We start from the raw sequence: 23,276 nt of genomic DNA, 5'->3' as shown, positions 1-23,276 counted from the left end.
CGCGGGGTAGCTCCTCTCGGCCGCCACCCCTGGCCTCGACGCGGGGTAGCTCCTCTCGGCCGCCGCCCCTGGCCTCGACGCAGGGTAGCTCCTCCCAGCCTCAGCTCCTAACCTCAAACTTGGGTAGCTCCTCTCAGCCATTCCTACACCGGAGCCTGGCACTCTCGGGCGCTGCCCCTGACCTCGGACGCTGTGTAGCTCCTCTCAGGCTCCCCTGACCTCGGACGGGGGTAGCTCCTCCCGGCCGCAGCCCCTGACTTCGACGCGGGGTAGCTCCTCCAGGCCGCCGCCCCTGGCCTCGGACGCAGGGTAGCTCCTCTCGGCCGCCGCCCCTGGCCTCGACGCGGGATAGCTCCTCTCGGGCGCCGCCCCTGGCCTCGGACGCGGGGAAGCTCCTCTCGGCCGCCGGCCCTGGCCTCGGACGCGGGGAAGCTCCTCTCGGCCGCCGCCCCTGGCCTCGACGCAGGGTAGCTCCTCCCAGCCGCAGCCCCTAACCTCAAACTTGGGTAGCTCCTCTCAGCCATTCCTACACCGGAGCCTGGCACTCTGGGCCGCTGCCCCTGACCTCCGACGCTGTGTAGCTCCTCTCAGGCTCCCCTGACCTCGGACGGGGGTAGCTCCTCTCGGCCGCCGCCCCTGGCCTCAGACGCGGGGTAGCTCCTCCCGGCCGTCACCCCTGGCCTCGGGCGTGGGGTTGGTCCTCCCGGCCGCAGCCCCTGACCTCGGACGCGGGGTTGGTCCTCCCGGCCGCCGCCCCTGACCTCGGACGTGGGGTAGCTCCTCCCGGCCGCAGCCCCTAACCTCAAACTTGGGTAGCTCCTCTCAGCCATTCCTACACCGTCGCAGCCTGGCACTCTCGGCCGCTGCCCCTGACCTCGGACGCGGGGTTGGCCCTCCCGGCCGCCGCCCCTGGCCTCGGACGCGGGGTAGCTCCTCCCCGCCGCCACCCCTGGCCTCGGGCGTGGGGTTGGCCCTCCCGGCCGCCGCCCCTGACCTCGGACGCGGGGTAGCTCCTCCCGGCCGCAGCCCCTAACCTCAAACTTGGGTAGCTCCTCTCAGCCATTCCTACACCGGAGCCTGGCACTCTGGGCCGCTGCCCCTGACCTCAGACGCTGTGTAGCTCCTCTCAGCCTCCCCTGACCTCGGACGGGGGTAGCTCCTCCGGGCCGCCGCCCCTGGCCTCGGGCGTGGGGTTGGTCCTCCCGGCCGCAGCCCCTGGCCTCGACGCGGGGTAGCTCCTCTCGGCCGCCGCCCCTGGCCTCGACGCGGGGTAGCTCCTCCCGGCCGGCACCCCTGGCCTCGACGCGGGGTAGCTCCTCTCGGCCGCCGCCCCTGGCCTCGACGCGGGGTAGCTCCTCTCGGCCGCCGCCCCTGGCCTCGACGCGGGGTAGCTCCTCTCGGCCGCCGCCCCTGGCCTCGACGCGGGGTAGCTCCTCCCGGCCGGCACCCCTGGCCTCGACGCGGGGTAGCTCCTCTCGGCCGCCGCCCCTGGCCTCGACGCGGGGTAGCTCCTCCCGGCCGGCACCCCTGGCCTCGACGCGGGGTAGCTCCTCTCGGCCGCCGCCCCTGGCCTCGACGCGGGGTAGCTCCTCCCGGCCGGCACCCCTGGCCTCGACGCGGGGTAGCTCCTCCCGGCCGGCACCCCTGGCCTCGACGCGGGGTAGCTCCTCCCGGCCGGCACCCCTGGCCTCGACGCGGGGTAGCTCCTCTCGGCCGCCGCCCCTGGCCTCGGACGCGGGGTAGCTTCTCCCGGCCGCCACCCCTGGCCTCGGGTGTGGGGTTGGCCCTCCCAGCCGCCGCCCCTGACCTCGGACCCTGGGTAGCTCCTCTCGGCCGCCGCCCCTGGCCTCGGACGGGGGGTAGCTCCTCCAGGCTGCCGCCCCTAACCTCAGACTTGGGTAGCTCCTCTCGGCTGTTCCTACACCGTCGCAGCCTGGCACTCTCGGTCGCTGCCCCTGACCTCGGACGTGGGGTAGCTCCTCTCAGCCGCTGTCCCTGACCTCGGACGCGGGGTAGCTCCTCCGGGCCGCCGCCCCTAGCCTCGGACCTGGGGTAACTCCTCTAGGCTGCCGCCCCTGACCTCGGACGCGGGGTAGCTCCTCTCAGCCGCTGCCCCTGACCTCGGACGCGGGGTAGCTCCTCTCGGCCGCGGGGTAGCTCCTCTCGGCTGCCGCCCCTGACCTCGGAAGCCGGGTAGCTCTTCCCGGCGGCCACCCCTGGCCTCGGGAATGGGGTTGGTACTCCCGGCCGCCGCCCCAGCCTCGGGTATGGAGTAGCTCCTGCCAGCCGCCGCCCCGACCTCGGATGCAGTGTAGCTCCTCTCAGCCTCCCCTGACCTCGGGCGCGTGGGTAGTTCCTCCCGGCCACCGCCCCTAACCTCAGATTTGGGTAGCTCCTCTCGGTCGTTCCTACGCCGTCGCAGCCTGGCACTCTCAGCCGCTGCCCCTGAACTCGGAAGTTGGGTAACTCCTCTTGGCTGCCGCCCTTCGGGCATGGGGTACTCCCAGTTTCTGCCCCTGACCTTGGACATGGGGTAACTGCTCTTGGCCGCCGCCCTTCGGGCATGGGGTCCTCCCAGCTTCTACCCCTGACCTCGGATGTGGGGGTAGCTCCTCTCGCCCTGCTTAGTCCGCTGGTCGCAGCCGCCCACTAGTCAATCTAATCACACTAAGACCACAGCCTTGTCTAGCTCAATGAAACTAAGCCTTGCCCATGGGGCAACCCAAGACAGGCGGGTCATGGTGGAGAGATCTGACAGAATGTGGTCCACTGGAGGAGGGAATGGCAAACCACTTCAGTATTCTTGCCTTGAGAACCCCATGAACAGTATGAAAAGGCAAAATGATAGGATACTGAAAGAGAAACTCCCCTGGTCAGTAGGTGCCCAACATGCTACTGGAAATCAGTGGAGAAATAACTCCAGAAAGAATGAAGGGATGGAGCCAAAGCAAATACAATACCCAGTTGTGGATGTGACTGGTGATAGAAGCAAGGTCTGATGCTGTAAAGAGCAATATTGCAGAGGAACCTGGAATGTCAGGTCCATGAATCAAGGCAAATTGGAAGTGGTCAAACGAGATGGCAAGAGTGAATGTCAACATTCTAGGAATCAGCTAACTCAAATGGACTGGAATGGGTGAATTTAACTCAGATGACCATTATATCTACTACTGCGGGCAGGAATCCCTCGGAAGAAATGGAGTAGCCATCATGGTCAACAAAAGAGTTCGAAATGCAGTACTTGGATCCAATCTCAAAAATGACAGAATAATCTCTGTTCATTTCCAAGGCAAACCATTCAACATCACAGTAATCCAAGTATATGCCCCAACCAGTAACGCTGAAGAAGCTGAAGTTGAACGGTTCTATGAAGACCTACAAGACCTTTTAGAACACCCAAAAAAGGTGTCCTTTTCATTATAGGGGACTGGAATGCAAAAGTAGGAAGTCAAGAAACACCTGGAGTAACAGGCAAATTTGGCCTTGGAATATGAAATGAAGGAGGGCAAAGACTAATAGAGTTTTGCCAAGAAAATTCACTGGTCATAGCAAACACCCTCTTCCAACAACACAAGAGAAGACTCTACACATGAACATCACCAGATGGTCAACACCGAAATCAGATTGATTATATTCTTTGCAGCCAAGGATGGAGAAGCTCTATACAGTCAATAAAAACAAGACCAGGAGCTGACTGTGGCTCAGATCATGAACTCCTTATTGCCAAATTCAGACTTAAATTGAAGAAAGTAGGGAAAACCACTGGACCATTCAGGTATGACCTAAATCAAATCCCTTATGACTATACAGTGGAAGTGAGAAATAGATTTAAGGGCCTAGATCTGATGTATAAGGTGCCTGATGAACTATGGAATGAGGTTCGTAACATTGTACAGGAGACAGGGATCAAGACCATCCCCATGGAAAAGAAATGCAAAAAAGCAAAATGGTTGTCTGGGGAGGCCTTACAAATAGCTGTGAAAAGAAGAGAAGTGAAAAGCAAGGAGAAAAGGAAAGATATAAGCATCTGAATGCAGAGTTCCAAAGAATAGCAAGAAGAGATAAGAAAGCCTTCCTCAGTGATCAATGAAAAGAAATAGAGGAAAACAACAGAATGGGAAAGACTACAGATCTCTTCCAGAAAATTAGAGATACCAAGGGAACATTTCACACAAAGATGGGCTCGATAAAGGACAGAAATGGTATGGACCTAACAGAAGCAGAAGATATTAAAAAGAGGTGGCAAGAATACACAGAAGAACTGTACGAAAAAGATCTTCATGACCAAGGTAATCACAATGGTGTGATCACTGACCTAGAGCCAGACATCCTGGAATGTGAAGTCAAGGGGGCCTTAGAAAGCATCACTACGAACAAAGCTAGTGGAGGTGATGGAATTCCAGTTGAGCTATTTCAAATCCTGAAAGATGATGCTGTGAAAGTGCTGCACTTAATATGCCAGCAAATTTGGAAAACTCAGCAGTGGCCACAGGACTGGGAAAGTCAGTTTTCATTCCAATCCCGAAGAAAGGCAATGCCAAAGAATACCCAAACTACCGCACAATTGCACTCATCTCACATGCTAGTAAAGTAATGCTCAAAATTCTCCAAGCCAGGCTTCAGCAGTACATGAACCGTGAACTTCCAGATGTTCAAGCTGGTTTTAGAAAAGGCAGAGGAACCAGAGATCAAATTGCAAACATCTGCTGGATCATGGAAAAAGCAAGAGAGTTCCAGAAAAACATCTATTTCTGCTTTATTGACTATGCCAAAGCCTTTGACTGTGTGGATCACAGTAAACTGTGGAAAATTCTGAAAGAGATGGGAATACCAGACCACCTGACCTGCCTCTTGAGAAATCTGTATGCAGGTCAGGAAGCAACAGTTAGAACTGGACATGGAACAACAGACTGGTTCCAAATAGGGAAAGGAGTACGTCAAGGCTGTATATTGTCACCCTGCTTATTTAACTTATATGCAGAGTACATCATGAGAAACGCTGGGCTGGAAGAAACACAAGCTGGAAGCAAGATTGTCTGGAGAAATATCAATAACCTCAGATATGCAGATGACACCACCTTTATGGCAGAAAGTGAAGAGGAACTCAAAAGCCTCTTGATGAAAGTGAAAGTGGAGAGTGAAAAAGTTGGCTTAAAGCTCAACATTCAGAAAACGAAGATCATGGCATCTGGTCCCATCACTTCATGGGAAATAGATGGAGAAACAGTGGAAACAGTGTCAGACTTTATTTTTGGGGGCTCCAAAATCACTGCAGATGGTAACTGCAGCCATGAAATTAAAAGACGCTTACTCCTTGGAAGGAAAGTTATGACCAACCTAGATAGCATATTCAAAAGCAGAGACATTACTTTGCCAACAAAGGTCCATCTAGTCAAGGCTATGGTTTTTCCAGTGGTCATGTATGGATGTGAGAGTTGGACTGTGAAGAAAGCTGAGTGCCGAAGAATTGATGCTTTTGAACTGTGGTGTTGGAGAAGACTCTTGAGAGTCCCTTGGACTGCAAGGAGATCCAACCAGTCCATTCTGAAGGAGATCAGCCCTGGGATTTCTTTGGAAGGAAGGATGCTAAAGCTGAAACTCCAGTACTGTGGCCACCTCATGCGAAGAGTTGACTCACTGGAAAAGACTCTGATGCTGGGAGGGATTGGGGGCAGGAGGAGAAGGGGATGACAGAGGATGAGATGGCTGGATGGCATCACTGACTCAATGAACTTGAGTCTGAGTGAACTCTGGGAGTTGGTGATGGACAGGGAGACCTGGCATGCTGCGATTCATGGGGTCAAAAAGAGTCGGACATGACTGAGTGACTGAACTGAACTGAGAGGGTACAAGATAGATACCTTATTTTGCCAATCAGGATTGTTGGTGTGTTCAAAATTCCTTGCTTCTTGGCTTTTGCTGGAGATTAGGGTCTTTAAGAGTTGAGAATTCTAACTGAAATACGTAATTAAAGCTACAAGAAATATTAAGGGAAACATTTCAGTGTGCAAGGAAAGTAAGATGTGTGTTTTCAGCAAAAAAAAAAAAAAAAAAGAAAAGAAAAAAGATATGGGGAATGAAAATGTATTTTTTTAAAAGGAAAGAAAGTTATTTTGTGCTAAAGCTGGTTGTTTCTCGACAGGAAAGAGAATAAAGACCAGACTACTATACATACAGAAAGCCATATAAAGTTTATAAACAGAGACCCCTAAGAAAAGATTTTTGTACAAAGTCAGGATGTAATCAGATTGAATTTAATTAAGTAAATGAAGTTTGTCATTGAGGGTGGGCTGGTACAGGTCTGCATTTTACTGTTCTCTTTCTGTTAAGAGAACAGAGGATTTTTTGTTTTTTAAGTTGAATTATTTTTTTATAACAGACTGTGAGCTTCTTTGCTTTCTAATAATCTGTATTTGCCTTAAAAAATCTTCTATTGTCATGTTGGTTGAATGAATAAATATTGTTTCACAGTGACCTATGCTTCTCTATGACCACATTTGATACATTTGGATACCTTTGACATATTTTCCCATGTCAAATTCTAAATAAATTTCTTTTGACCTCTAGGTAACTTTGAGCTGCTTCCAAGGGCCCCAGAAAAATCCCAAAGAGAGATATCAAACACATTAAATGTATTTGGTATGCTAATTCCGTGGAAACATTATCACATAAGTGGTGGTAAACCCTTCTTGGGTTATATTGTGTGGGTGCTGCTGCTGCTACTGCTGCTAAGCCGCTTCAGTCGTGTCCGACTCTGTGTGACCCCATAGACAGCAGCCCACCAGGCTCCCCCGTCCCTGGGATTCTCCAGGCAAGAACACTGGAGTGGGTTGCCATTTCCTTCTCCAAATGCATGAAAGTGAAAAGTAAAGTGAAGTCGCTCAGTTGAGTCCGACTCTCCGTGACCCCATGGACTGCAGCCCGCCAGGCTCCTCCGTCCACGGGGTTTTCCAGGCAGGAGTGCTGGAGTGTAAGTGTCATTAATACAGTTAGTCGCTCAAGTTGTGTCTGACTCTTTGCGACCTGCCAGGCTCCTCTGTCCATGGGATTCTCCACGCAAAAATACTGGAGTGGGTTGCCATTTCCTTCTTCAGGGTATCTTGCTGACTCAGGGATCGAACCCGAGTCTCCTATGTTGGCAGGTGGGTTCTTTACTGTCTGAGCCACAGGGAAGCCTGTCATTAATATAGATATTCTAAAATATATGTGGACTTTCTAAAAACCTGATATGTGCTGGTGCAATGTTATCAGTCATAATTCTAGTTCTTATCTTGAAATGTTGTGTGTCACAGAAATACCCAAGTTTCCTTTCAATTGCATCATAATCAGATCTTTAATCCTGCCACTTGAAGTCTTTTGTTATTTATCAACAATAATTGTTTTACTCTGATACTTTTATAAAAGGAAAATCTTTGAGAAGATTCATAAAGAGAACTTTTAGGCAAATATAAATTTCTGGTGACTTTTAGACCATTCCATTGAACTGGGTAAGAAATTATAAAACTAATGGAAAACCTGATGACTTCATTCAGATCAATAGAAAATAATTGGGAATGGAATGAATGAACTGAAAATATGATTTATAATTTTATGATTTATTTTTAAATACATTGGCTTTTTGTATTTCTTTTCCAGAAAATCTTTCCTCTTATGCCAACTACAACTTACAACAAGTTGATAAATTATTCTTTTGTAAACAGCAGTGAAGCATTTATCCACTTCTCTCTTCCTGATACTTTAGAATTTGGCTTCTCCATCTGACTCCCATCTGGACTTGATGGTTTATTACAACCAGATTATAATTAGTTATGCTAACCATTGTGTTAATTTATTCTCTCTTGCCGTTTTCAACTCATTTCTACCTTGTGCTTCTGCTGTACTCAGACTTTATTAATATTATTGATAGTATTACTTATATCTTGTCTATTTTATAAGGCTGTTGTCTGTCACATTACTCAATCATTAACTAGGTCTCCAACAAAGTAATGATGACTGCGTGCTCAGTTGCTTTATTTGTGCCCAACTCTTTGAGACTCTATGGACCATAGCTCACCAGACTCCTCTGTTCATGGGATTCTCCAGGCATGAATACTGGAGTGAGTTGACATGCTTTCCTCCAGGGGATCTTCCCTACCCAGGGATCGAATCCAGGTCCCTGAATTGCAGATTCTTTTATCACTGAGCCACCAGGGAAGCCCTGTGTGTGTTGTGTTAGTCACTTAGTCATGTCCAGCTCTTTGTGATCCCATGGACCATAGCCTGCCAGGCTCCTCTGTCCATGGGATTCTCCAGGCAAGAATACTGGAGTGAACTGCCATTTCCTTCTCCAGGGGAATCTTCCTGACCCAGGGATAGAACCCAGGTCTCCTGAATTGCAGGCAGATTCTTTACCATCTAAGCTATAGGGAAGTCCAGGGAAGACCTAATGATGGCTATATGTCTTGAAACCATCAATCACACACACACACACACACACACACACACACAAATATATATATATATAACTTGACATATAGAATATTTGTAATAGTGCAACTATTATGGGAAGAAGGAACAAGGGAAAATCTTTCCCAAATCATAATAGACTAGTAAGATGGGAGATCCAGAGAGTTTTAGACTATCAACAGGGCCTAATCTGAAAATTAGCATTCTCAACAGAATTCTCCTCAGTATAGAAATGAATCTTCCTGGCAAAATGGGACAAAATGGATCATGAACTTCCTTGCCTCCCAAAAGTTGACCAAATTTATGACCAAACTGAGACACTGTGGACAGTTTGTCACTCGCCATTTTAGTGAGCAAATGCTGCTGTGTCCAAAAATGCAGCCGCCCCCGACTGTACACCCTTGGAGAATTCAGGCTGGAGAAAACAGGATACAGACTCTAGACGTTGAAGATGTACAGCGAAGGAAAGATTTCAAGAAAGTCAGACTCTTACATCTTCTCATATGTAGAAAAACACTAAATCATTAACTTTAGAGGTCTCCCTTCCATAATTAGCAGTAATGTTTTAATGTTTTTTGGGTTTTTTTTTTAGCTAAAACTCTTCTGTGTTCTGGCTCCTCCATTACCACTCTGGAACAGTTCCTGAGAGCTATGTGACAAGTTGCCTTCCAAGGCTATAGTCCTTAGTAAGGCCACCAAATAAAACATAATTTTGAACTTTCTTGTTGTGTATTTTTATCAGGTGACATGCTCTTCCAAGACTTTTTCCCAGTTCAGAGTATCCTGTCCTCACTCACCTGGCTCTCTCCAGGCCTTATATATATATATACTTTTATATATGTATATAAGTAAGGTATCTATTAGGCCCTGTTAGATTTAAGATTAGTACACCAACTGAAGTGAAACACACACACACACACACATCATGCACTAAAAGAATAGCACAGACAATATAATTTTATTCATAGAAAATCATATGTGTATTATATATCTATATGTATGTGTGTGTGTTCTCAGTTGCTTCAGTCATGTCTGACTCTTTGTGTACCCATGGACTGTAGCCCACCAGGTTCCTCTGTCCGTGGGATTCTCCAGGCAAGAATACTGGAGTGGGTTGCCATGCCCTCCTCCAGGTATCTTCCCCACCTAGGGATCGATCTCACGTCTCCTGCATTGGCAGGCGTATTCTTTAACACTGAGTCATTTACAATAGTTTTCTCATATCAGAGGTTACAGAGTTTCATGTCAAAACCTTATTGTGTCCCCAGACATGTGTCAGGACAATGGTTTTAAAAATTAAATGTATGGCCAGAGTTAAAATCACATTTTATATGACAAATGTCTCTCCAACACTCCTTGGACAAAATAATTAACTGAAGTCCTGGCATCACTACACCTTCCAAAGATCATTACTAGGCATGAACTGAAAGCCAGATTTTTGTGAAGTAAGATCCTATTTCCTCACGGTCTCACTGGTTGCTTCCTGGACTCCTACACTCACCTAACCATGGGCCCTGGGATGGTAGGATTCTTGCTTCATGGAGAAAGATGCCAAGGTATTTGAGCTGAGTTTAGGGTATTATACCAGGTGTGGAAGGAAATAATTCTCCTACTCCTGCAGTGGGGAAGAGGGAGAAATTCTACAGCTGGGAATTTGGGCTCTGAGGTCCCAGAAACTTGAGGAAGCCAACTTCTCCACCAGAGGCTGCAGGGGTCCTAGTCCAGGAAAAACAACACCTTGAACAAAAGCCAGATTCAGGAATAACCAATATTTTTACAGTCTCTCAAGTCCCTGTATAACGCAGAGATAATTTATTTCTCAGATGAAGAACCCGTTGGGTATTAAGTTAGGTGCCAGCTTGGTAATGTCAGACTGGAACTAGGCCCTGGGAGTAAGCCAGAGTTTGTTGGTCAGAACAGCTCTGGCTTCAAATTCATGAATGAATTCTCTGAGTATCCATACACTCAAGTTCGTCACTGGCTCCCAAAAGTTTTCCAAGAACAAACAGACAATTTCTGTGTGGAAAATCTGGTTTTGAATTATTTCCACATCTGCTCCCAGAGTTATTTTCAGTAAGAGAAATCCTGAAACTAAACCGCAGCCAACTACAAATCGATGTCAAATTGGCCACCAGGGGGCAGGCTTGCCCAGGCCAATAAGCCAAGCTCTAACGGCGGGCACCCAAGCTTATGCAGAATTTCACAGTCAAAGCATCGCGTCTTGGCAGAAGGAAATACTGGCAAGTGAGTGGACTCTGCCTCAGGTCGTACTCTGTCAGTAGAGGCAGAGGTAAAGATTCAGAGCTGCAGAACTTCTTCCAGGTCAGTTATAAGAGGTGAACAGGAATTCCGAGGTGCTTCTCTTTGTCAGTGCTCTTGAGAATTGCACTATGCTGTCCTAGTACCTGGGAAAGAAGTGCTCAATTAACCTTTGTAATATAATTCTGAAGCCATAGAAACCCTCTTGCTGGAGGAGCCTGAGAGAGCATGAGGTCCAGATGTTTACCACAAGTTTTGCACTGCAGAATCTGTTTTTCCAGAGACACTGCTCAGATCAAAGTAGAGTAGCCCAGCTTGGTGACACAAGAGCTGATGGGTGATAGGAAGTCAAGGGAGGTTTTTCTTTTCTTCCTTCCTGCTACCTTTTATAAGTGGAGAAGAGAGGATACTCTGTCATAAGTTGATGAAATGGATAAGATATAAATAAAAGAATAATTTAGAGAGATGGGGATAAATACAGGGAGAAACTACTAGGAAACCAGAGATAAAGTCACAATCAAATGTACATAAATAAGCAAAGGGTTAAACTGTGGACCAGTTGTTTTATTGAGTACTATAGGCCAACTGATACCATTGAGAATAAATCTTTAAGACCTACCCTAAAGTGAAAACAAGGAAGATTATCAAAACCATAAAAAAACAATTTTTATAAGAAAGATGAAGCAGACATTTCTACATGCTCATATTAATGTGTAGAAAGTCACAGAGAGGTCTAGAAGACGTAGACTGAACTCTCTGGAGAGGAACTTGGGATGAGGAGAAGGTTCAAGGAAGATGCTTGTTTTATACATATTATTGGGATGTTTTACACTGAGCGTTGTCCTGTCTTAATTGGGCAAAACCAAGAAAAACATGAAAAGCATATGAAGTTTTTTTTTCCATGTACAGTTTTCATGCACGAATGTATTAGCCACACATACTATTCCTTTCATATCTAATTTTTTTTTTGGTAGCCTACTAGTGTTGATTTTCCCCAAATTTACATTTCAGGGAAATCTAAACATCTGGCTATAAATTGATGATAATGATTTCCTTCTCTGTGCAGTATAAGTATTTACTGCCATGTGAGGGTCTGTGTTTAACTGTCAGACCACAGGGTGACTGAGACACAGTCACTGCCCAACCTCTAGGACAACCACTGTCTAACAGGTGAGATTGTTATGGAACAAAAAATGTAATAGATACCTTTATCATAACATCAGCAATCTCACTCCTTAGCGACCCCATGGACTGCAGCCTACCAGGCTCTTCCATCCATGGGATTTTCCAGGCAAGAGTACTGGAGTGGGGTGCCATTGCCTTCTCCAGATTTGAAATCTATATCCACACAAAAATATTCACACTGATACTTATAGTAACTTTATTCATAATTGTCAAAACTTGCCAGCAACCAAGATGCCCTTCAGGAGGTGAGTCAAACTCTGATATATTCAGCAAATGGAATGTTATTAAACCATAAAAAAAATGTTACAGACCTAAATGTCTATTGTTAAGTGAAAAGGCTACATACTGTATGATTCCAAGAATATGACATTTTGGAAAGGGTGAAAATCTTGGTACAGCAAAATGATCCATTTCCAGGGATTGAGGGTTGGGGGAGAGTTGAAGAGACAGATAAAAAAGGATTTTTTGAGCAATGAAAAATACTCTGTGACTCTACAGTGGTGGATACATGTCATTATACATATGCCCAGACCCACAGAATCAGTTCAGTCACTCAGTCATGTCCATCTCTTTGAGAACCCATGGACTGCAGCACCCCAGGCTTCCCTGTCCATCATCAACTCCCAGAGCTTGTTCAAACTCATGTCCATTGAGTTGGTGATGCCATCCAACCATCTCATCCTCTGTCATCTCCTTCTCCTCCTGCCTTTAATCTTTCCCAGCATCAGGGTCTTTTCCAATGAGTCAGTTCTTTGCATCAGGTGGCCAAAGTATTGAAGTTTCAGCTTCAACATCAGTCCTCCCAGTGAATATTCAGGACTGATTTCCTTTAGGATTGACTGGTTTGATCTCCTTGCAGTCCAAGGGACTCTCCTTTAGGATTGACTGGTATGATCTTCTTGCAGTCCAAGAGAACCCCATGAACAGTATGAAAAGATCCACAGAATATTAAACACCAAAAGTGAACGTTAACATGAACTATGGATTATGTGTGACAATGATGTGTCAGTCTAGGCTAATCAGATATAATAAATGAAGCACTCTTTGGAGGATGTGCATTGAGGCAGAGTATGTGCCTGTGGTGGGAGCAGGAATTCAAAGAGAACTCTCTATACATTCTGCTCAATTTTACTGTGAACCTAAAACTGCTCTAAAAAATAAAGTCTACTCTTTAAAATATCATTGTAAGTCTTTCAGCCGTAAGAATATAGTGATCTAAATATTTTGTTAAGAAGAAGCCTTTCTCACTTGTGTGTGCTGGGTTCTAAGTGGCTTCAGTGGTGTCCAACTCTTTGTGACCCTATGGACCATAGCCTTCCAGGCTCCTCTGTCCATGGGATTCTCTAAGCAAGAATACTGGAGTTGGTTGCCAGGCCCTCCTTCAAGGGACCTTCCCAACCCAGGGATCAAACCCTCATCTCATGCCTCCTGCATTGGCAGGTGGGTTCTTTACCTGTAGTGCCACCACTAATTGATCTTTTAAGTCAGTTTAAAGTCAATCTCATTTGAGGCTCCAAATCAAATTAAAGATGTAAAAAAAAAAATTCCTAAATTACTTTCCTGGTTTCAAAAGAACAGTTACATCTTTAATATTTATATAAACCACAGTGCAAGTATTTGTACTCAACTAGCATTTATAAAGAGCATGAGATTTCTTAAAGCTAGGAGACCTGAAGCTCAGAATGTCTATCACTAGAAATGAATCCAGTCTCTTCTATTCCCATTTTCTCTCCTTCTTGGTACTGGCTGCTAGAGCAGTTTGAGTAAATCATCATTCATTGGTTCAGTTCAGTTCAGTCACTCAGTTGTGTCTGACTCTTTGTGACCCCATGGACCACAGCACGCCAGGCCTCCCTGTCCATCACCAACTCCTGGAGTTGACCCAAACTCATGTCCATTGAGTCAGTGATGCCATCCAACCATGTCACCCTCTGTCGTCCCCTTCTCCTGCCCACAATCTTTCCCAGCATCAGGGTCTTTTCCAATGAGTCAGCTCTTCGCATCAGGTGGCCAAAGTATTGGAGTTTCAGCTTCAGCATCAGTCCTTCCAATGAATACTCAGGACTGATCTACTTTAGGGTGGACTGGTTGGATCTCCTTACAGTCCAAGGGACTCTCAAGAGTCTTCTCCAACACCACAGTTCAAAAGCATCAATTCTTCAGTGCTCAGTTTTCTTTATAGTCCAACTCTCACATCCATACATGACCACTAGAAAAACCATAGCCTTGACGAGACAGACCTTTGTTGGCAAAGTAATGTCTCTGCTTTTTAATATGCTGTCTAGATTGGTCATAAATTTCCTTCCAAGTAGTAAGCATTTTTTAATTTCCTGGCTGCAGTCACCATCTGCAGTGCTTTTGGAACCCAGAAAAATAAAGTCAGCCACTGTTTCCCCATCTATTTGCCATGAAGTTATGGGACCAGATGCCATGATCTTAGTTTTCTGAATGTTGAGTTTTAAGCCAGTTTTTTCACTCTCCTCTTTCACTTTCATCAAAGGCATTTTAGTGCTTCTTTGCTTTCTGCCATAAGAGTGGTGTCATCTGCATATCTGAGGTTATTGATATTTCTCACAGCAATCTTGATTCCAGCTTGTGCTTCATCCAGCCCAGCGTTTCTCATGATGTACCCTGCATATAAGTTAAATAAGCAGGGTGACAATATACAGCCTTGACGTACTCCTTTTCCTATTTGGAACCAGTCTGTTGTTCCATGTCCAGTTCTAACTGTTGCTTCCTGACCTGCATATAGGCTTCTCAAGAGGCAGGTCAGGTGGTCTGGTATTCCCATCTCTTTCAGAATTTTCCATAGTTTTTGTGATCCACATAGTCAAAGGCTTTGGCATAGTCAATAAAGCAGATATAGATGTTTTTCTGGAACTCTCTTGCTTTTTTGATGATCCAGTGGATGTTGGCAATTTGATCTCTGGTTCCTTGCCTTTTCTAAATCCAGCTTGAACATCAGAAAGTTCATGGTTCACGTATTGCTGAAGCCTGGCTTGGAGAATTTTGAGCATTACTTTACTAGCATGTGAGATGAGTGCAATTGTGTAGTAGTTTGAGCACTCTTTGGCATTGCCTTTCTTTGGGATTGGATTGAAAACTGACCTTTTCCAGTCCTGTGGCCACTGCTGAGTTTTCCAAATTTGCTGGCATATTGAGAGCAGCACTTTCAGAGCATCATCTTTTAGGATTTGAAATAGCTCAACTGGAATTCCATCACCTCCAATAGCTTTGTTCGTACTGTTCATACTTGAAGTGGGCTTCCTAAGGCCCACTTGACATCACATTCCAGGATGTCTGGCTCTAGGTGAATTATCACACCATCATGATTATCTGGGCCGTGAAGATCTTTTTTGTACAGTTCTTCTATGTATTCTTGCCACCTCTTCTTAAAAATGTTGAGTCCTTCCTTCTTTCCTTTTTTTTTTTTTTTTTTTTTCTGTTGAAGTAAATAGAGGGTCAGCCAGGGAGATGAAGATACAGATGATGTCCACTAGGAGGGGAAAAGAAGAAAAGGAGCTGCATTATTGAGCTCTTATTGTCTGCTAGCTCCTACAGAAGAGCCTGGCAGGCTACCATCCACAGGGTCACAAACAGCTGGATACCACTGAAACCACTTAGCATGCAGCATGCACAAGTGAGAATCTTCTTCTTCTTTACAAAATATGTAGATCCATGTAGTCTTACGGCTGGAAGACTTACAATGGTATTTGAAAAAGTATGCCAGCTCCTGGGCCAAGCCCTCAAGAAGCATCATCTCACTGAATCCTACTAAAATCCCACAAATTGGGCATGCACCATTATCTTCATTTTAGAGGAAACTGAGCCCCCTCTGGCTTAAGATCCCTCCACTCCTATATCTCCTTCTTCCCCAGAGTCAATATCACAAGCCTGTGAATTCTTAGCAGGCTTTGGATGGACTTTGTTTAGGACCACTGTGTTGGGTAAATTTATGTGTCAATTTCATGTTGCAAAGGGGGTAGCAAGACTGTTGGAAAACATTAATCCCGCAGGGAGTACCTGTGAAAGTGTTTCTGGAAGAGATTAGCATCTGAACTGGTAGACTGAATGGGGAGATTTGCCCTCAACAATATAGGTAAGCATCATCCAATCCCTTGGGGGCTCAAATGGAAGAACTAGCTTCTGGCTTTTGAGACCGCAGCTTCTGGGATTTACACCAGTGGCCCCTGGTTCTTGTGCCTTTGGCCTCAGACTTGGAGATACACCATGAGTTCCACTGGATTTCAGCCTTAGCCTCCTTGAATTATGGCATGAGCTTTGCTAGTTCTCAGGCTTACAGACAGCAGACTGTGGGACTCCTTGATGTCTGCAATCATACAAGCCCATCCCCATAACAAATTCCTTCTAATTTATATCTATATATACAATTGACTCTTAAACAGCTTGCCTTTGAATTGCTCTTGTCCACAGAAAAGCCGATAATTTCCAATAAGAAATATAGTCCCACACCATCTGTAGTTGGTTGAATCCATGGAAACTGAAGATAGGGAAGGATGACTATGAGATATATGTGGTATAAAACAGGTATTTTCTTATGTATCCCGATATGCTGAGGTCAAAACCTCTTATACAAGTCTTTCCTGATAGGGAGAGATGGGAATTGTAATGGGATTAATGTCAATCTCTTAATGACCAATCTAGCCCCTCAAAAGGCTATAATATTTTAGAACATGTATAAAAATGATAAAACCAATGTACGTGCCTGCATTATTTTCATATTTTACTGAAAGGAATTTGGATGTCTTTACCCATCACAGCTAGTTTAATTCAAAAGTATTTTGATCATCTGATGTAAACAGCTAACTCATTGGAAAAGTCCCTGATGCTGGGAAAGATTGAGGGCAAAAAGAGAAGAGAGTGTCAGAGGATGAGTTGGTTGGATGGTATTACTGATGCAATGGACATGAACTTGGGCAAACTTCAGGAGGTGGTGAGGGATAGGGAGGCCTGGCATGCTGCAATCCGTGGGGTTGCAAAGAGTTGGGCAAGACTGGGCGACTGAACAACAACAACACCCACTTATGATAGGCATGAGTTGATGAGGATCAAAGTCTCTGGTCTATCTGCAGTGTGGTTGACCCTTTCCCCAAATGGAAGCTTTGCCTCAATTAGTGAAACCCTTTCTGAGCACACACAATTGCCTGTAACTGAGAATTATGGACCCACTAGGAGAAACACAAGGACTTTTCATGTCCAGGGTCATGGCTTGAATCAGCAGTGAGGACCCTGCCAAGAGCTATTCATTCCAACAGCACATTGGATACAGTATATTCCTGTTTGGTGTGTATTCACCCACTTAATAGCCAAAGAAATAAGAGGTAAGAAATGCCTCAGATAGAATAAAGAACTGGCAAGAATAGTAAGGTTTTGGATCATAGCTAACTCAATGCTTCATTCTTTTGTCAATGTCTAGAGATTTCTGAGGTATAAACTGAAAAAATAAAACTGAATAATAAATCATGGAGGGCAGCAGTTGGTTTTCACTGCTGCTGCTGCTGCTAAGTCACTTCAGTCGTGTCCGACTCTGTGCGACCCCATAGACAGCAGCCCACCAGGCTCCCCCGTCCCTGGGATTCTTCAGGCAAGAACACTGGAGTGGGTTGCCATTTCCTTCTCCAATGCATGAAAGTGAAAAGTGAAAGTGAAGTCGCTCAGTCGTGTCCGACCCTCAGCAACCCCATGGACTGCAGCCTTCCAGACTCCTCCATCCATGGGATTTTCCAGGCACGAGTACTGGAGTGGGGTACCATTGGTTTTCACTGAGGATCCCTTTATTTCTGACCATTTCTTAACAACCTTAACAACATTTCAGTCAACTCAGGTATGACTCTAACAAGAGTATCTCAAGCCCTTTTCCCCCAAAGAAATTTAGGTTCACATTTCCAACTCTATAGGATACATGGCCCCCAAAGTCGTATCAAGTCCCCAAGCCAACATTTCCGCCTGCAATCCTGCACCTTTACTGGATCACCTTAACTTTTCCCACTTGAAGTAAACAGATGTGAAAAACCATTGATCTGTGCTCCTATACAACACCACTGTAGCCTCATTTTAGTTTCCAATGAAGCTTTTGATAGAGGCATCAAATAGGCAGAACTATTGCAGTGGTAGGTAATAGGCTCCATGTGATAGAACATGTCATCACTGCAGTGAAGAAAGGGGCTGGAGCTAAGCCAGATGGTCCTGGGCTGTCCTAAGACTTTCAGAATCGCCTTCAACCCAGCCTGAAGCTGAGCAAATCTCCCTTGGAGTAAAACTCCTTGAGAGCTATAACTCTCCCGAGGGGCAGGATAAAATTCTTTACTTAAATTGGGCAGCCCAGCAGTATGGAGAAGCAGCTTCTCTGTGGCAGCCATGGATAGGATGTTCCCTCACAGACTGAAGGACCAGAGCTGGAAGCAGAGGCTCAGGGCAGGCAGGATGGCCTCAAGTTGGGAGTCCAAGATCTCACAGTCATCTAAGCCCAGTTCCTGGACAGTGGCTGCTACTTTCTCCAGCAGAATTTGAAGGATCACAGGCCTAAAGTTGGTCACAATGACCCCACTCATATCCAGGCCCTTTAGCTGACTGATGCTCGGACACTGGGACAGATGGATCAAGTCTGATTCCATGAGCAGGCAGTGCATTATTGCAAGGTTTTCCAAGCTGGTCTTCAGGCACCTGAGGAGAAATCTAGAAATTAGGTCTGAGAAATCGGGGAGTCAAGTGACCTCCAGGTGGGAGACAAATGATTTGACTAAAGTCAAGGTCTTTCTAACCACCTTCAAGTCAGCACCCAGGATGTCATCTCATTTTAGCCTGAGTCCCTTCACTTTCACTGTATGACCAGGTCAAATTCCCAGAACCTGGAAAATTCTTTTCCTCATCTCTCAAGCAGAGTACAACATATTCCACTTCTTTAAGAGGATGAATCAAGATAATGGATTTTCTATAACAAGCTCATAGAAGAGCCTGACACCTTGTCTCAATAAAGAGTAGGCATCACTGAATTGTTTTATTGGGGAGGAAGAAAAAATTCTCTCAAACCAGGCTTTTCTTCAATCATTTCTTGGTCCGAAGGCTTCCTTATCGCTTGGTCAGATAAGGCACCTCAGTGACATGAATGGAGAACCAACCTGGGCAAAACCCACAACATTAGCTAAGGTTGACAGTTAGCAGGGGCTCACTTACGTCCCTGCATCATCTGTAAACCACCTACAGCTTTTTACTATCCTTTTGGCTCCCATCATTTCCAGAATCTTTATTAAGATATATGGAGCAGAAAACAATCTTTTGAAGACAGGCGATATGAGACAGGCTCATTGTGGTCCCAAAGCTAGTGAGCATAGAGCTTCTCTTTAAAAACGTTAAAGTCTAATGTGGTCTCCCCCTCTTTCACTTTCCTATGTTCTTAAATCATCTGAACACAGATATCCCTTCCTAAGGCAGAAACCACAAACCCTCCATCAGCAGATATGAACTCCCCAATCTGTAGCGCCTTAGTAGTGTGTCCCTTTCCAGAGTCTGGATCCAAGTTTGGCCTCCTACCTTGATTTCTGTGGTCGTGTGATACCACACTTCAGGACAGAGCTGCGGAGGAGAACATGCACATAACATGCCAGCGTGGTGTTCACTGTTACTCGGTCAGTGGTGCCAGTCTCACCTTAGCATCTGGTCCAGATGGCCACTGAGGAAGGAGGGACATTCCATAGAGAGATCCTGGAGGTGGTGCAGCTTGAGGAACCGAGAGGTAAATTGGACAACTTGCTGCTCCTGCTCCTCAAAGGCAGACACAAGAATGGGGGAGAGGATGAGTCTCTGTACGCTGTGCATCTGACCCAGGAGAGGAGCAAACAGGCTCAGGGTGGACAGCTGCCAGATGCAATTCACTTGCACCTCCTGGAGACTGTCTGCTGCTGCTGCTGCTGCTAAGTCACTTCAGTCGTGTCTGGACTCTCACCAAATGCAGAAACTTCATAAGGTTTTTGATGGGGATTGAATCAATCATCAGCTTCTTACAGCACAGGTATATCGAATCTTTTCTATCTGCTATCCACCGGATGATGTAGGTGAGGAATTCACCCATGGTCCTTTCCTTGAGACAAAGTTCTATGAACACCTCCAAGGGAGCCAAGGGTATTCCTTTCCTTATACTGTCCTCAGACTTTGGTGCCATCAGTGAGCTTGAGGACCCACAGACCATGTCTCCAGATCACATGCTCCAGAAGTTCTGGCCAGTATTCCTTAAATCCAGCACCTGCAGTTTGCACCTCCTAATGGGAAACAGTAGATTGAGTGGGATGGTTTAAGATACATACTGAATGAAACCACAGTCTCCAAATTGAGGCAATATTCAGACTTCCTACTTGTGTTTACACTTAACCCTTCTAACATCAGCAGCTGCCTTGCCCTCTTCCCTCTCTGCCCCACCTTCCTCTGTCTCCTTTTCCCCCCTCCATCCTCCACTTTGGATAGCTTTTCCATTTCCACTATCTTTAGCATCCCTGGGAGGAAATGGGGGTATATTCTCCTAGGCTCTCCTGCATCTTAGGCTCTCCTACACTTCCTGAAAGCATTTTCCAAAGTGAGCTCAGCTATGGCCAAGTCTCTGTGTTTCTTCATTGACATCATCAGAAGCCTCTGGTTCATTCCTTGGCCATCCACTCTCCCTGACACCAGCAGTCTCTTCAGAGAAGTCTTTAAACTTGCCAATGTACCTGGATCAGACTCACCTTGGGTGAACCTTGTGGGTAAGCAAGGCATTAAGACCATCCAGGATTGCTTCTAAAGTTCCCTTGTGAGGCATGTGCATCAGGCCCCCCAGAGGCAGATGGACAAAGGGCCAGGCTCACACCATGGCCTTCAGAGTCTGTGTGTCTCCCATAGAAGGCCTTCATGAACAGTGGCAGGAAGAGCTCAGCGGGCAGAAACTCCAGAGCAGCGATAGCCGAGGCTTCATCCTTCAGCAGGCTCCCTGCTGCTAGTTCCAGGAGTCTAAGTGGGGTCTGGACACTCATTCTGACTCTCCTTCAAAAGGAAATCTGTGAAAACTGTCAGGGAACAAGGTATATTTCTCAGGCCAAGCAGGAACACACATTAGTCTGTTTCCCAGCCTTCAGAGGAACAAACTCAGGGCCAAAGTCACTGCTCTGACAGGGGTGGAAGAGCCTCAAGTTTTCCCAGTTCCACTCTAAGCTCAGTGGACACAATGCCGTAGCTCTGCCTCTCCTGGCATCAGAACAAGTATCCCACAAGTACCGAGGAGGGAGAAAGGTTAACCACTGTTCATCTCCTTCCACTGTTTTGTGAATTATGTCCCACTGAGAAGTGGGTACAAAGGAACCTGAAACCTGATCCCCATCTTTTTGCAGGTAAAACTTTCAGTCCATCACTTAGGGCCATAACTCTGGGAAGGGAGCTATCATGTGTACCAATGCAGCCTCTTTCCTCAGTTCCCAGTTAATCTGGCTGGTAAAGATTAATAAGATAGCTCTAAAATGAATGCCATTTGTGCACCAAGTATTTTTTAAAATGTATTAGATGTCAAGAAATAAATTTCAAACAGATAGGTTATTTTCCTTAAAAAGAATATCTGCTTGGTTAAGATATTTAAAATGATATAAACCAAAGTCCAAATCAACATTCTGGGGATTATAGCAACAGTAAACTGAAAGGCAAAACCAAAGCCTTAAATCTGTTCATCTGAAAAGAAATAAAAAGAAAAACTCTCCCTTCCATCCAGAGTTGCCTGTCACCATTTGAGACCTGCAGACAGTGGATAAGATGAGAGCGTCCTTTTATGAGGCTGATAACTTACCAGCTGTGCTATGGTTGGTGGGGTGCTCAGATCTTAGATCTGGTAGAGAACCCAGGAGTCATTCCAGAGGGAGAAATCTCTGCATCTCTTCTTCAATGCCTGAGGTTTTTATAGGCCTTTCTAATCACATCGTCCCCCTTTCCAACTGTTAACACCTAATCAGAGACAAATGCATCATTAGATTCCAAAGTGTCCATCAGGTTAATCCTGATTAGATCTTTGCCTATATCCAGGTGAAGTGATTGAATAAGATATTCATTCAGGAAAGAGTATGGAGAAGGGATGGATTCAAAGAATAATTCATTGATTCACTCCACAAATCTTGATTGAGTTTCACTAACAGGAATAGTTGCAGCCTTGAGTATAAGAGACAAAGAAGGGTTTAAACACTTTCTGAGATTATAAATAAAAACCAAAATGAAAATTATCATTATTGAGGGATTTTGGGCCATATCAAAATTATGAAACTGTTCCAGAATTGAAATAGTTTCCAGACAGTTGTGTCATTCCCCAAAGAAGTATCACAAAGTTGTCCCTATATCAGAATGTCAATTAGGTGTTAGGTAGGTAATGTAGGAGATTGTGAGCTAATTCAGGAAGCAAAGGAAATGAAATTGGGGATGTGCTTAGTCCTCCAGAGTTAAGTCAGGCTTATTTAAAGCAGGTCAGGTTAAAATCACAATGAGAAGTAAGGGTGAGGGCTGGACATTGTGGAGCTGGGCATTCCTAAAGGTGTATTGAATCTTTTCTATCTGCCATCCACTGGCAGAATGACTCAAGTGTGAAGTGTGGCATCACATGACCACAGAAATCAAGGTAGGAGGTCAAACTTCGATCCGGACCTTGGAATGACTCAAGATAGTATATAAAATTGGGTTTATTTTTCTTATTTTCTTATTACATTTTTACCAAAAACCCATGTTTTCCAAAACTAAAACAAAAAAGTAATGTGAATTGTATCATTTTAAAAATGTAACATCTTTTATTGTTTTTGTTCAATCACTCCATCCTTTCTGACTTTTCATGACCCCACCGACTGCTGCACGCCAGGGCTCCCTGTTCCTCACAATCTCCTGGAGTTTGCTCAAGTTCATGTCCATGTAACATCTTTGTTGGGATATAATTTACTACTATGCAGTTCATCTTTTTCCTAATTTAATTTTTATTTTATATTGAGTTATATTTGATTTAAAACACTGTGTTCATTTCAGATGTATAGGTAATCGATTCAGTTATCCATATACACATATCCATTCTTCATCCCATACAGGTTGAATCTTTTCCTATAAAGGAATATTATAGAATATTGAGCAGAGTTCCTCCTCTACACAGGACTCTGGCCTGACTTCCAGGTGCAAGAAACCCAGGGAGACTTGAAGGGAAGGAAACCTACTGTGAACTCAAGGGAAGGGAAGGGGCCAGGAGGACAACCCTCCCAAAATGTACCCCCAATTGCCAAATGCCTCTGGTCTCCTTGTGGATTTTGGACCCAGGTGGGTTCTGGGTCCTCTCCTACATGAGGCCAGGTACAACTGTCCTGCAACTGAGACTTCTCAAGAGCAGGGAC

At 45.6% G+C, this 23,276-nt stretch overlaps 1 pseudogene; it reads right to left on the bottom strand.

The window, feature by feature from the left end:
• Positions 1-17,664: 17,664 nt before the first annotated feature.
• Positions 17,665-21,012, bottom strand: LOC102393585 (annotated as a pseudogene).
• Positions 21,013-23,276: the final 2,264 nt, after the last annotated feature.

The sequence above is a fragment of the Bubalus bubalis genome, chromosome 5, assembly GCF_019923935.1.
Source record: "Bubalus bubalis isolate 160015118507 breed Murrah chromosome 5, NDDB_SH_1, whole genome shotgun sequence".
Lineage (NCBI taxonomy): Eukaryota > Metazoa > Chordata > Mammalia > Artiodactyla > Bovidae > Bubalus > Bubalus bubalis.
This window is presented reverse-complemented; position numbering and strand designations above follow the sequence as displayed.